The 13773-nt window shown below is 45.3% G+C and overlaps 1 long non-coding RNA gene across 1 annotated transcript in view; it reads left to right on the forward strand.

Annotated features, from left to right (window-relative positions):
- Positions 1-1401: 1401 nt before the first annotated feature.
- Positions 1402-13773, forward strand: part of LOC141374595 (uncharacterized) — a 31881-nt gene continuing 19509 nt past the window's right edge. The window contains exons 1-8 of the long non-coding RNA XR_012381618.1: positions 1402-1642; positions 6957-7034; positions 7355-7493; positions 8027-8144; positions 8976-9047; positions 9577-9723; positions 11146-11273; positions 11587-11686. This is a non-coding gene — a long non-coding RNA (uncharacterized lncRNA). The remainder of the gene's footprint in view (positions 1643-6956; positions 7035-7354; positions 7494-8026; positions 8145-8975; positions 9048-9576; positions 9724-11145; positions 11274-11586; positions 11687-13773) is intronic.

Below are 13773 nucleotides of genomic sequence, written 5' to 3' on the forward strand. Positions count from 1 at the left end.
ATTTTAATTGGAAATGGGATACGTGCACATGATTTAAATACTCAAATGATTCCCAACGGTCCAACCAGACCCTTAGCTCGTCATCTTCCTGCCCAGAGGCAACAGCCATAATTCAGTGTTTCTTTGCCCAGAGATGCCATGTAGGATACGGTATTTTTACATTTTTTATGATGAACTACTGAGGTTGTTGTGGACATACTCAGTACCTTTGCAGGTCATGGTGATGTTGTTATGGTTGTTGGTGATCTGGAAAAGAGATTTAGGGTTCATTGACCTTGAGAACTGGAGAACTAGTCTTGCACATTATGATGATGCTTAGTAATAATGGTGGAATGATAAAATCTGGATATCTCAAATACTACCTGGGGAAAGACAGGTCTGGCCCAAGGGTAGTGGAAAAAGATCCAAGGAGACATGGCTGGGCACAGATTTGATACGGATAGGAAATGTTGGGCCATTTTAGCAAGTACCACCGTGCTGCCAGGGTGGATCATAAGGAGTATACCCGATGGAGAACGGCTAAGTATTTATTGGGTAGACTCTCATTAAAGTATTTGTAAATGCCCTGTCATTTCTTGGTTATTCTGCTACGTACTGGTAGGAGGGAGAGTCACAGGGATGAATAAAGTAATTTCTAGCTGAGTAAGGAGGACCAAAATGCACTCATATAAAGTTAAAATAAAGGTGACCACACTGGCATCATGTAATCCAACAAAGAGAAGGACAAAAGGTGACTTAATTATTTAAATGCGTGGCAAAGTAAGCTGGGTGGCCCCAGGTCTCACTTTCTGAGGAGGGACGTCTTTTTGTGGCCCTGGGCCCTCTAGCTGCCTGTAGCCAAGGGTTTCCAGCCCCATGTACAACCTCTCTAACTTGTCCTAGGGGCCCCCGGGGCCTGTTCCTGCTGGCCATGCAAATCACAGTTGGGCCCCCCCTAGGCACTCTGAAGCCAAAGCTCTGGGGAATGAGGGGGAAGGTTCTTTGCCTGTCTCCCTTCCCTCTGCACAAAGTTCCAGTAGTGAGGTCCCAAAGCTCTACTGTCTGTTCTCTGAATTCTCAGACAACTCCAACACAATGGTCTTCCCAGTTTTTCCTTGCGGTCCTGCTGCTCCCGATAAGACTCATGTCCAATGCATGTTTGGCCAAGGGATACTCAGAATTAATTGCTCTTCTCCTCCGTTGGACAGGACTGCCTTCCTGGGTTAGCCCAGGTCCCTCGGGTCACCTTTCCCACAGAACAAGCTCCCTCCCGGAGGCTCAGGGGCCTCTCCGGTAGGTGTCAGGCAGACAAGCCCAGACAAGCCCAGACACGTCAGATCTCCAGCTCAGGTTCAAACTGGGAGCTCAGTTTCCCCTGGTAGTAACTAAGATGCTGATGAACGGTTCAATAAGGAAGGCCAAAACAAGAGGCTGTGGGTATGAGGAAAGATTTCAGTGAGTGAAAAGGAAGAAGGATTTCTTGTATTGGGATGATAACAAGGAAAGGTATTTTGATCTCCCTAAGGAAGAGTCTACGGTCCTTCTAGAATAGTTCAAGAAAAGGCATCCTGCTTCTTTCCAAGCTGGTTCCTTGGTATTCCTGAGGCCCACTGACGTGTCCTACCTTTCAAATCGAATGGTGGTGGCCTTTCCCCTAATTCAGGTAATGTGATTTTTCCACATAAATTTTTTTTTCCGTGCCTTTTTCTTGACTCTTAAACCTTTAGCACCTGCAGGCAACAAAACTAATGAACAAGCAGTAAACATATGGATGGGAAAGCTTGAAAACCACCGATCTTGCTGAGTTTGTTCCTTTTTTTTTTTTTTTTAAAGAACATGTGTGCTTGCGGTTTTATACTGCCTGCCCATAATGTAGCCGTATTTTCTGCTATTAAAATTGTTCCTCCTTCATGGATGGAATGAAACAGGCCATTATTCCAGGGTGTTCCCGGAACAGCCTCATGTTTCAGGAAGCACGCCCTGACTCCGAGTTCTCTACCACCTGAGTACACTTGAGCCCGGCTATTGTAGACTCTCAAGCATTCATTTCCTTTCCTCCTTCCCCGCTCCCTCTGCTGGTTCCCTGCGCGGCCCAGACTGACTCCTAAGCTCTGCCAGGCTAAAGATAACCTCTCCATCTGGGATATCACCCACGGGCTAAATTTACTCTCCGGGGTGAGTTGGGGCTACCCTGACCGCTGCCTCCAGGCCAGGCTCTGAGCACCCAGGCTCATCACTGGAGGGCCTGGGGAAGGGGAAGGGACCTGGAGGGAGGAGCTGGGAGGGGTAGAAATGAAAGAAGCCAGGAGAGACTGACGGGCAAAGGGGCTTCAGAAACTGGGTGACACACCGTGGCTACGGCATCAACCGAGGTCGGAAGGATTTGGCTGCTCCCAGCAAAGATTCCTTTCCCGTCAGTTTTAATGTTACTGTAATACAACCCCCAAAGGGAAAAGCCCAGTGCTAATCAGGGCTCAAGAAGCCAGTGGACTTGATGTACAGAATGGGGTATTTAATTTTATGATGTGGCTATGGGTTACATGCGAGACTAATAAAAGAACTCCATAAAATGTGGCTTGGAGCAAAGGGGCTGCAGCCTGTGCCAGAAGGTCACCCTGCTCCGAAGTGGTTTTAGAGCAGGGCCGATGTCTAGCTGGTGTGCACTTGGCTGGCCATTCTGGTTCTTACAGGATTCAGAGCCTTCTGTACCAGTTACTCAGTAGCTGTTGCTCTTAGCCTCCTCAGTGGCCCCCTGCTGCCCTGGCCACCCAGCCCCCAGCCAGGACCTCCCCATGATCCAGCAGGCTGCTTGCAGATACCCTTCTAGGCCATGTCTCCAGGGCCGCATCATTCTGGAGTGGCCGGTGCCCATGCGGTAACGGTGGTTACATACTGAGAATGTCACCCATCCTACAGCATGTCTTCCTGGGGAGTAGGTCCGGCAAAGACCTGTGGAACAGACCAGCGAGAGTTCCATAAGACTCCCCTTCTCAGACCCCAGACCAGGCCAGGGCACCCAGAGGAGGCTTTCTTAACAGTGACTGTCACTCCCCTGGTTGCTGCAAGGACGCACCCAGCTGTTCCCTTGAATCATAGTTGACTGCTTCAAAGAAGGGCTTTGATAGCACAGGAATGATGTCAGGGTTGAAGAATATTTTGGGAAGAAAAAGACACATTTGCATAATGTTTCCCAAGCAGGAATTGCATTTGCTGTAGAGTTTGAATCAGAAGGAAACTTAGAGGACTTTTGGTCTCTCTTTACAACTAGCACGGCCCCTTCTATATCAACACCCACAGGAGACAGCCAGTCCCTTGTAGGTCATGCCCATTGCCAGGGAACTCAGCTCTTTGAAAGAAGCCTCCTATAGGAACCAACAGGAGCTGAAATCTTCCTAACAAATGAAAGTGTGAACCCCCTTTGTTGAGCTCTGAAATCTTTCTACACATCTCAGATTTTTGTTCCTTTCTTTGATGGGATTGCACGTCCAAAGGTAGCCCCCAAACAAGCAATGCCATCTGCTAACATGTCCTACAGTATCAAGTGAGGTGAGAGGTCATGTGTGCATGCACTCATTCACTCATTCATTCATTCAGCCACTGTTTACTGAGTGACCAGTAAGTGCCAAACCGTGTCCTTGGTGCTGGAGATTCAGCAGTAAACTGGAAATGGTTCTGCTCTGAGAAACTCTCCAGTTCACTAGACATTCGGGGAGACCAGGGAACTCTGGGGTGGTTGAGCTTTGCCTTTGAATCCCATTCCAGGCCTGGGTTTATCCTAGGTAGGGCCATCCTGGGTGACTGTGGGCAAGAAGCTTCTATCTGTGCTTCTCCTTTGCCCTCACAGGTTACTAATGGCCTGCTGGTCCACTGAAAGCATGGAGTCCTCAAGATGGGTCCTTGTTGTACAGACATTGAGATGGAGAGGCTAAGGGCTGTACGCCACCGCCCTCCTCACACTCTCGAGAAATGCTTGTGAGCATCAAACAACATTTTATAATGTGTTTTGCTGAATTAACAATTGAAGAGAACAATTCTTTTATCTTTCATAAGCAAGAAATAATAGACAATTTGGATGAGGAAACAGAAGACAGTAAAATTTATTTATAAATTCATCATCTACAGATAACAATTTTCGTGCGAACTTATTTTCTGGGTGTATTTTGTAGGTCTGTGGGTGTGAGACACACAGACACACACGTGCACACGCATACATGCATCTTGTACTCTACCTTTTTTGCCCAGTTATTTTCCCAGTGATCACAATTTTAAAGAAAATCCAATTATTCAAAAAAGATTTAATTATTGCACATAACTTTGAAGGACTTCCCCCAAAGAAACCACTGGAAAACAAAGAGTTTAATGCAAATTAGGCATCTGCTGGGGACAGCAGATCAAGTTTGCCCTTCGTTTTTGTTAAGGGGCTGGGGGTAGAGTGGAGATTTTCCTAAGATGGTACACAGGCTGCCCTTAACTTCCAGCTCCAACCTGGTACTTCTCTTGGTGAGGCAACCGCCAGGAATGATGGAGGTGGAGTCTGGAGGAGCAAGGGCAAGCAGGGCTCAGTTAGAGACCTGGGGATGGGAGCTGCAGCTGGACTTTGACCCCACAGATAGCGTGGGGATGAGGCTCTACCTGTGGTGGGCCCTGCGCTCCATCAGCATTCATGAGCCACCTCCCTGGTGCCAGGCTGTTGAGGAGAAGCTGAACCTGGGAAGACAGTGGAGCCGAGAGGCTTCCTTCCTCCTGGTGCCTTGATCGAACTGATGTCCTATCTGCAGCTCCCCGCAGGACTATTGTCACTTAAGGAACCCCTAGAAGCTAGCCCTGAGCTTCAAAGGACAGATAAAAGAAAACTGTGCATGTGAGGGGGCTCAGCAGGCAGAGAGAGGGAGAAGAGCTCACCAAACAGCCCTTCCAGAAAATAGCACTGACAGTCTGAGCAGAATTAACAAGGACATTCAAACACGGTACCAGGGAAAAAAAAAAGGACTTCCTGGAATTAAAACATATTTTTAACTAAACTACTAATTGAATTAATTAAAGCAGAATACAGACTTAGAGGAACATGTGCAACAATACCCCAAACACAGAACAAGGATACAAAGAGATGGAAATCATGTGGGCAAAATAGGAGCCCAGGAGGCTGGAGGGAGGACACCTAAGATGTCAATCACGGGAGCTCCAGGAGGAGAAAAAGAAACAGTTGGAAACAGCTGAAGGACAGGGAAAAATTAGACAAATGATAGAAGACAACGGCCCTGCATGAGAAAGACTGGGGTCTGAGGTTTACAAAGAACTCGTGGGGTCACTGGGACGAAAAGCCACACACCTAAGCCCAGCCAGATACAATTCTTGAAAGGCAGGTGTAAAGAGAACCTCCTTCCCTCTTCAATACAAAGAGGGAAACGTTAGTTATAAAGGAAAAGGAAAGAGGTGGGGGTCACCTATCACACCTCTAATAATGGGAACTTGATGTCTGAAGAATCCTAGAGCCAGCCAAAATGCATCCTGCTGGTCAGGGGGAAAAATGCATTATCCAGGTACCCAGGCACCTGTGTGAGAAAAATACTCTAGAAAGAACCTTAAACAACACAGATCATTCAAGACAGGAAAAGATGAAGAAGAAAGAAGTTGGTGGGGAACGTTTGGGTCCCTCAGTCACTCTGTCTCTCTGAGGCAATTGCAACAGAGGCTTCAGCTGAACCCAAAGGGGACTTTGGAGCTGGAGTGCCTCTGAACTGAGCTGGGTCTGGCTTGTTCACCCAGCAGGGGCTAGCTTTTGCAGGAGGTGCCACAGGGAAAGGGCAGAGCTTCAGCTTCAGGCAGTTCTCCAAGGGAGAGGGGCAGAGCTGGGAACTGGCAGCCGCCAGCACCCCTTCAGCTGGGCGGGGAGGGGCACCGCATCCGCCTCTTAAGTATGGATGTGCTGGGCTGTGCTGGGAGCTAACAGTCAGTTCTTGGGGAGGGCCTGGGGAGCTCTGATTTGTAGCTTCTGCCTATTTTTCTTGGGATAAATATTCCGATCGTGGCTGCTACCAACCTCCCAATGTGATGTGACTGCACACGGAGTTGGGAGAAGGTGCAGGTGGCTGTCTCCCAGGAGCTGGGGCCGGCTGGCTCTTCCCCCTGTTCCCCCCTTCCCCCCGCCCCGCCCCCGTGTGCACCAAGGACATTAGGGGGCGCATGGGGCGGGGACAGCAGCAGGAGGGGCAGTTGTGGCTTCCGGGTTTCCTGTTCAGCGCTAGTGCTCAGACGCTGGCAGTTCTCCCCCCTTTGGACTCATTTTCTCCTTTTGGGGTCACCTTCCTAACCTTCTTCCCTACAGTCCCCTCCCGCCAGTCCCCTCATTCACCCCAGTACATTGGTATTCTTTGCAAGTAGTATTCCAGAAGGAATCTCAAACCCTCATTCTTTCCGAAATCCATGTGACCATTAAGCAAGAGGCTGCTTCTCCGTAGGCAGTCCTGAGGATCAAGGTGAGATGCTTGGAGGGGTTGGCGAGCCTTCTCTGGAAGGGGCCAGTGGTATCTCTGCAGGACGCATTGTCTCTGTTGCAACTAGGAATGCCCCACAGCACATAGTTTGCTGACTCCTGCTGTATATGATACCACTGTATCATAACCTTTGCGTAAGCGCTAATTATGGCTATTTCAAAGGGCCAGAGGAAAGAACCCCTCAACTCTGGACTTTCACACTAACCAGCTCGGAGGAGAGATTAGCCTTGGGGGAGGCTTTGTGGTTCCACTGGCTTTGTGAAAGTAGCCTTACCAAGAATGCTTTTTTTAAACTTCTTTTTCTCCAGGGTTAAATAGAGTGAGGAAAAGAGAACCTCTGGATTTTTTTTTTTAAACCACCAAAAAAAAAAAAAAAAAAAAAAAAAAAAAAAACCAAAACCAAAACCAAAACCAAAAACAAAAAAAAACAACCCTCAAGACCGAAAAATCCAATTCTACTAACAAACCCTTTTATTTATTAAGATCCTGTTAATTCCGGATTTGGAAAAATAGACCTGGCAAGGAGGCGGGCACTCACCACTTCATTATCTTTGAAGAAAGGTATAGTAAATAGATTAACAGAGTAAACCAGATTAGAAAGGCAGAGCCTTTATATGGCTAAGAAATTAAACTCTTCTTCAGCTTTCTAGCAACTGAATTATTTGAATGTTACTATGAAATGTACAAGTTTTCTATTTCTGAAAATGGATAATTTGGAACTTTTTTTGGGGGGGAGGGCAACATTTGATAAATACCTCCAGCATGTTTATGTGGATTCTAAGCTACGTTTCCCAGATATATTTAGGGCAAATCTCTTTTCTGCTGGCTTCACGTTTTTCAAATTTATTATTTTTTTAAAAGATTGTTTTGTTTCTTGAAAGAGAGAGAGAGAGCACACAGAGGCAGAGGGAGAGGGAGAAGCAGACTCCCCGCTGAGCAGGGAGGCCTGGGATCATGACCTGACTCAAGGCAGACGCTTGACTGACTGAGCCACCCAGGTGCCCCATTTTTCAACTTTCAGTGAGTACTTTTGACTTCTCGGACAGCTGTATGAATTTTTGTGAATTTGCATGGTATAGATTCCTAAGTTTTATAAACCAGTTAAGCCTCCTACTAAAAGAAATGCCTCGCCTCCTGACCATTTCGTGCTTTGTAGCTCCATGGGTTGGCAGTCTGAGAGACCAATTCTCTTTTGGCTTCCAGTTATCTTAGAATGTGTGTGTGTGTGTGTGTTTATATTTTGGTGGTGAGTTATTTTCTAAGAGAAAGTCCTTGCTTTATCATCACTTTGTTCATTTTCCCCTGGTGACCAGGAAGATCAGAGCTGAATTTAGTGTCCAGAAAAGGCGACCTGGTTATGTTACAATCCTCTTTCAGCAATTCTTAATCTTTTCTGGCTCACAGATCTCTATGGGAATTTGACGGCAGCAAGAGGAATCCCCCAGGAAGCATTTATATATGCCCACAGCACATATGCGTAGAGTGTGTTCTGATCACTCCCTTTGGAAATCCTCAACTACAATATTTTATGTTTTATTTGTGTTACTTTTCAGTGCCTCAAATGCTGATGTACACAAGGACTTCAAGACATGGGGGAGATGCTGACAAGAGTTGGAAGGGTTTGCAAAACAGAAGGGGTAGTGAGCACTTTCTGAGGAAGAGTATTTCTCCGTGAGTGGATCACAACTTAGTGCTGTGGTCTGGGGTAAAAGGACCAGACGAAATTGAAGTCCTGGTTTTATCACTAGCAGGTTCTGTCTTGAACATACCTTTGCACTTCAGTGAGCCTCCGCTTCCTTAGCTGTAAACTGAGAACACTCCATGGGACAGGTGGGAGATTAAGGGGAAGACCCAATGTTGGAAGAGTTGGCTACACTGTAAAGTGTGGTGCAGTTGAGGGGATCCAGTAAGACTGGTTCCTCATGGGGGCACCTGGGTGGCTCAGTCGGTTGAGCGTCTGCCTTCAGTCAGGTCATGATCCCAGGGTCCTGGGGTGGAGCCCCGCGTCCAGCTCCTTGTGCAGCAGGGAGCCTGCCTCTCCCTCTCCCTGTGCTTGAACTCTCTTTCTCACTAGCTCTCTCTTTCAAATCAATCAATCAATCAATCAATCAATCTTAAAAAAAAAGACTGGTTCCTCAGGATCCACCCTCATCAGCACTCAGAAGAAACTATGACCAAGGGATGGACATGCTTGAGCAGTGGTTGCCACTTGCTGGGGATCCCAACAGTCCTGTGCCTCCATTTGTTTCTTGCTGCTTTAGGAAGAGGGTAAACATTTAAGGAGACTCTAGCAGAGCTTGAAAGGAGTGTGTTGAAACTGCCAGGCCAGGGAGGCCATGAGCGTATCTCCGGGGTGCCTGAGAGGAATGCCTGTCTCCACCACAGGTGCTCCCCTCCCCCACCCTCCACACTTGCACACAATTAGCCCCTCCATTAAGCTCCAATGCAAGGACCAGTCTTTCTACGGAGCGTTCCCTGACAGTGTGCTTTTCTCTACTTTAGGTCACAGGATTCTTCCCATCTGATCACAGTAGCATCTACTGCTTATTCTGTTCATCTGCTACTGAAGAGAAGGTAAATAGTTTATTGAGTACCTACTACAGACATACCTTGTTTCATTATGGTTCCCTTTATCACACTTCCCAGATATTGCATTTTTTACAAATTGAAAGTTTGTAGCAACCCTGCGTGGAGCTAGTCATTTTTCCAACAGCATTTGCTCGCTTTATGTCTCTGTGTCACATTTTGGTAGTTCTCACCATATTTTAAAGTTTTCGTTATTATTATATTTTTATGGTGATCTGTGATCAGTGATTATGACTTGCTGAAAGCTAGATAATAGCATTTTTTAGCAATAAAGTATTTTTTAATTAAGGCATAATGCTCTTGCATACTTAATAGATTATGCTATAGTGTAAAGATAACTTTTAAATGCATTGGAAAACCAAAAAAACTCATTTGACTGCCTTTATTGTGGTATTCGTTTATTGCCAGGGTCTGGAACTGAACCCACGATATCTCTGAGATGTGCCTATATGTGGAAGACTTTGTGCTGATCATAATCCTGTATTGATTATGGATTATCTTTGATTCTTTTTTTCAGATTGTTCATCCCTGTATGTGTTGTACCCCTTAAGGAATGGGATCATTAGAATACATGCATCCTTCCCATTGATCGGGACACTGGAGTTGACAGCTAAATGTCTGTGCATTAGTCAGCTTACTCTCGCAAGAGCTCTCCTATAACATGGTAGTAATCCAAACATATAACCATAAAAGTTATACATGCCCAGTTTTCAAAGTTTGGAAATACATAAAGTATAAATATACATATAATCCTACCATCCAGAGATAACTGCTGTTACTATTTTAGTATATTTCATTTTAACCTTCTTTTATCTATGTTTCTATTTACCTAATTTGGAACATTCTATGTGCAAAGTTTTATACCCCACAACTGTGCCTATGCCATTTAACATCTCTAAAATACAGTTTAAATGACTGCATAATATTCCATCATAGTGATAAGCCATCATTTATTTATCAGTTTCCTTATTAGAGATGTAGGCTATAATTTTTCACTGTTACAAACATTACTATAGTGAGAATTTTTATGCATGTATCTACGTATCTACATACCTACTTGTCTGGTGATTCCCCTTTAATGTACTTATGGAAATTAAATTATTATCCAAAGGGTATGGAACTTTGGCAGTTATTGATTTATATTACCAAATTTTTGTCAGAAGTTTGATCTTCTCTCTTCCCATCAACAGAGAAGAATGTCTGATTTATCATTCCTACACTAACGTTAAGTATCGTTTTCAATATTTACAAATTTGATTAGAGTTTCAGTTTTGCTTTTACATATGTCTTTAATCATCATTGAACTTAGTTTTATATATTTATTAGCAACTTAATTTATTCTCTGAATTATCTATTTATGTTTTTGACCTTTAGAGAAAATGGAAGCCTTAGTATTTTTCCTATTGGTGTGCCACAGATGCATTATTGAGGGTTTTTAAAACCCTTTAAAAAATCAACTGCATTTTTTTTTTTTTATGTCAGCATCTATGGCCACCTTAGAAGAAAGACCAGTCCCAGATGTAAAGGGCAGTTCCTTCAAACACGACCTCGGTTATTTTGGGTTATTGAATCGTTTTTATTTTGTGCAAAGAATGCACAAGAAAATGTGAGCCTGGTTCTTCCTCAGCACACTTGCTTTCCATTAAGCGAATCCTTTTGTGCTGAAACAGACTTGCAGAACCGGCAAGCCAGACCAGGCTGCTGGCAGAAAGATGTGCATGGCCTGGTGTTAATGCAAGAATGAGAAGACCCCTGTGGCACATCGCAGGAGGTCAGACCATATGTAGAACTTTCTTTCTCTTCCTTCCTTCCCTCCTTGTTCCTTGCTTTTTACTTTTTATAAATCTAAGGTATTAGGCATGGCTTGACTTGTTAGACATACATATTTTTCAGAAATTCTCTCTTTTTCATATTTTGCCGAGGTAATGTAGATTCTTGAAAGCATGGAGACAATAAAGACCTTTTTGTGAAGTCCATTAATAAGATGCACAAGAGGGATTCATCACAGAAACTTCAATCAATCTTTTAAAAAACGGGCTTTAATAAATCCTGTGAGATGGGTGTTAGCATTATCTTGATTTTACAGAGGAGGCTTTAGAGAAGTTAGACAATGTGCTCAAGGTCAACAGCCAGGAAAGCAAGAGCACCAAACCTTGGACCCGGTTCTGCTGATGCCAAAGTGCACGCTCCAGCCTACACCGCTTTGCTAGCCCGGTCAGTCACTGTTCTTAACCATGTGTGATCACAAGGCTCTAGCTACCGTCTTCCTGAGTGATCAGAACACTAGTAGCAGATCCATGAGGCAGACCCTGCTGCGGACAAGGTGCAGTGGTGGGCCATGGGCCAGAGTATCGGACCACTGGGCTAGGAGAGTCAGCAAGTTTGTGGGTGAGAGAGAATCCTTAATGGAAGCCAGAATGACCATCTTCCTGGCAAATTGGCAAAAGGGGAAATTGGACACTTAGGCACAGGAAGATAAAGAGGATGGTTGGTGAGAGAAACTGAGGCGGTTCCTTTCCCTCCTCAGAGACTGTCTGAGTCTGTCTCAGAGTAATTGTGAAAGGCTGTGGAAACTCCAGGACTATCAAGGAATGACAGTGGGTCCTGGGAAGATGGAAGTGAACCAGGTGAGACTCTACCAAAGTGTAGAAATAAGAATCGGGGGCCAAGCTTCAGGCATGGTAGAGCTCCAACAGGAGGAGGGAACTCCAGTGGATTGATGGGAAGGGATGCTCCTGCTTGTGTATGGCAACCTCTCTTATGAGCTAGTGAATGGATTATTCCCGTTTATTGAGTTGCCCATCATAACTGCCAACATCTTAAAAACTGGGACATGGACAAGAGGAAGGAGTGCTCTCTGGTTTGGTGGAATAGATTCTCTATGACAGTGGCTTTCATACTTTTTTTTGGGATTACAATACTCAGTTGAGGAGTCCCTTTTCTATCACAAATATATGACACATACGTATATTTGAAACCGAAGCAACATTTCACGATACAATAGTTACCCTTCTTGTGCTGGATACACTCTGATACTTGCTCTTCTCTTTTATTTCATTTAAGCAAAAGTGCTGACACTTCTCACTAAATGGATTTCTCAATCCATTAAGGGGTCATGACTTATCGAGTGAAAAGTCACTGCTCTGAGGTGCACAGAACAGCGTGTCCACAGAAGCCATCATCAGGGCCCCTCATGGCCACGATCCATGGTGGGAAGTGGCACATGGAATCTTTTCCAAGAAGACATTAAAAATAGGTGTTTTAAATCTGGTTAACCTCTGTCCTTATAGCTGGCAAGTAACTGCCCCTGTGGTGGATTTGGGATTGTCTGCACTGGGGCTCTGTAAGGCCAGGATGGGAATCCCGTTACAAATGCGTGCAGATGTTTCCTGGGTACTGTGTAAGTTCAGTCGTGCTCAGCCTGGGATAGGGCGTCATCCTCCACCAGCTTCCCAGGACCCCTTGGCTGCACACACAAAGAGAACCCAGCTTTTCTTGTTTGGGCCTTAGCTCCTTCCTATTTGATTGAATTTGAAGAGGAACTGTTTGCCTTTGGCTGCACATCCTGAATCATAATCAGGATGCTGCTGGCGCAGAAAACCTGCTCCCACCCTTGCCTGAAATAACGGAACAGGGAAGTAGGGTTCCTCCCCTCTCGAGCCTTAAAGAAAGAGGCTCATAATTTATAGTGTGCTGGCAATACATCAAAAGTCAATCCAGTCACTTACAGTAAAATCAAGGCGGGCAGAACAATGAATATAAAGTGAGATTAAAACACCTCATTAAAGGAACACATTGTTCAGTTGACACCAGAATAAAGAGCCTTACGTATTTGTTAGCCAGAGTCCAGGGGCCTTCAAAGATGCTTCCCTGTCCGTGGGGTATGAGAAAGGTAGAAGGCCACACCCTCAGCTTTTTCAATTCTTCGGCAAATATGCTTTTCTTAAACTATCTTTCAGGGACAGTGCTAGGAGGGTATATTCGTTCCCTAGGGCTACTGTAACAAATCACCGCAAACTGGGAGGCTTAAAACAACAGAAATATCTTCCCTCACAGTTCTGGAAGCTAGAAGTCTGGGAGCAAGGTGTTGGCAGGGCCACCCTCCCTCCGAAGGCTCTAGAGGAGACTCTTCCCTTGTCTCCTTCAGCCTCTGGGGGCTCCAGGCGTTCCTTGGCTTGTGGGCACATCCCTGGGGTCTGCGTCCCCAGCTTCGTATGGACCCTCTGCTTCCTGAGTCTGTGTGTCTCTTATGAGGATACTTGACATTGGATTTAGGGCCCACCTGGATAATCCAGGCTAATCTCATCTGGAGATCCTTAATTTAATTACATTTGTGAGGACCCCTTTTTCAAATAAGACTGCATTCATAGGTCCTGGGGCTTAGGACCTGGACATATCATTTGGGGATCACCACTCGACCCACTGTGGGGTACAAAAAGGACAGCGTTGTTGTTCTCAAGGAGCTCAGTCTAGTGGGGGAGGCAAATAATGGAAGAACAACGTCAAAAGAACAAGCACAGAAAAGCTATGTTGCAAGTGCTGGGGGGATCCGAGGAGAGTTTGCATGCAGAGTTGATGTGGAGGTTACGGCAGGGCAGGGATGGGTGTGCTTTTTTTTTTTTTTTTTTAACCTTTGAACTCTACAATTTCCTGGCATTTGGAAATCACTGTAGAAAGCCATCAGGTTGAAAAAACAAGTCCAGTTTGAATAGAG

Source organism: Callorhinus ursinus, unplaced genomic scaffold, assembly GCF_003265705.2.
Source record: "Callorhinus ursinus isolate GAN/ISIS: 27379988/994484 unplaced genomic scaffold, GSC_fseal_2.0 scaffold1, whole genome shotgun sequence".
Taxonomy (NCBI): Eukaryota; Metazoa; Chordata; class Mammalia; order Carnivora; family Otariidae; genus Callorhinus; species Callorhinus ursinus.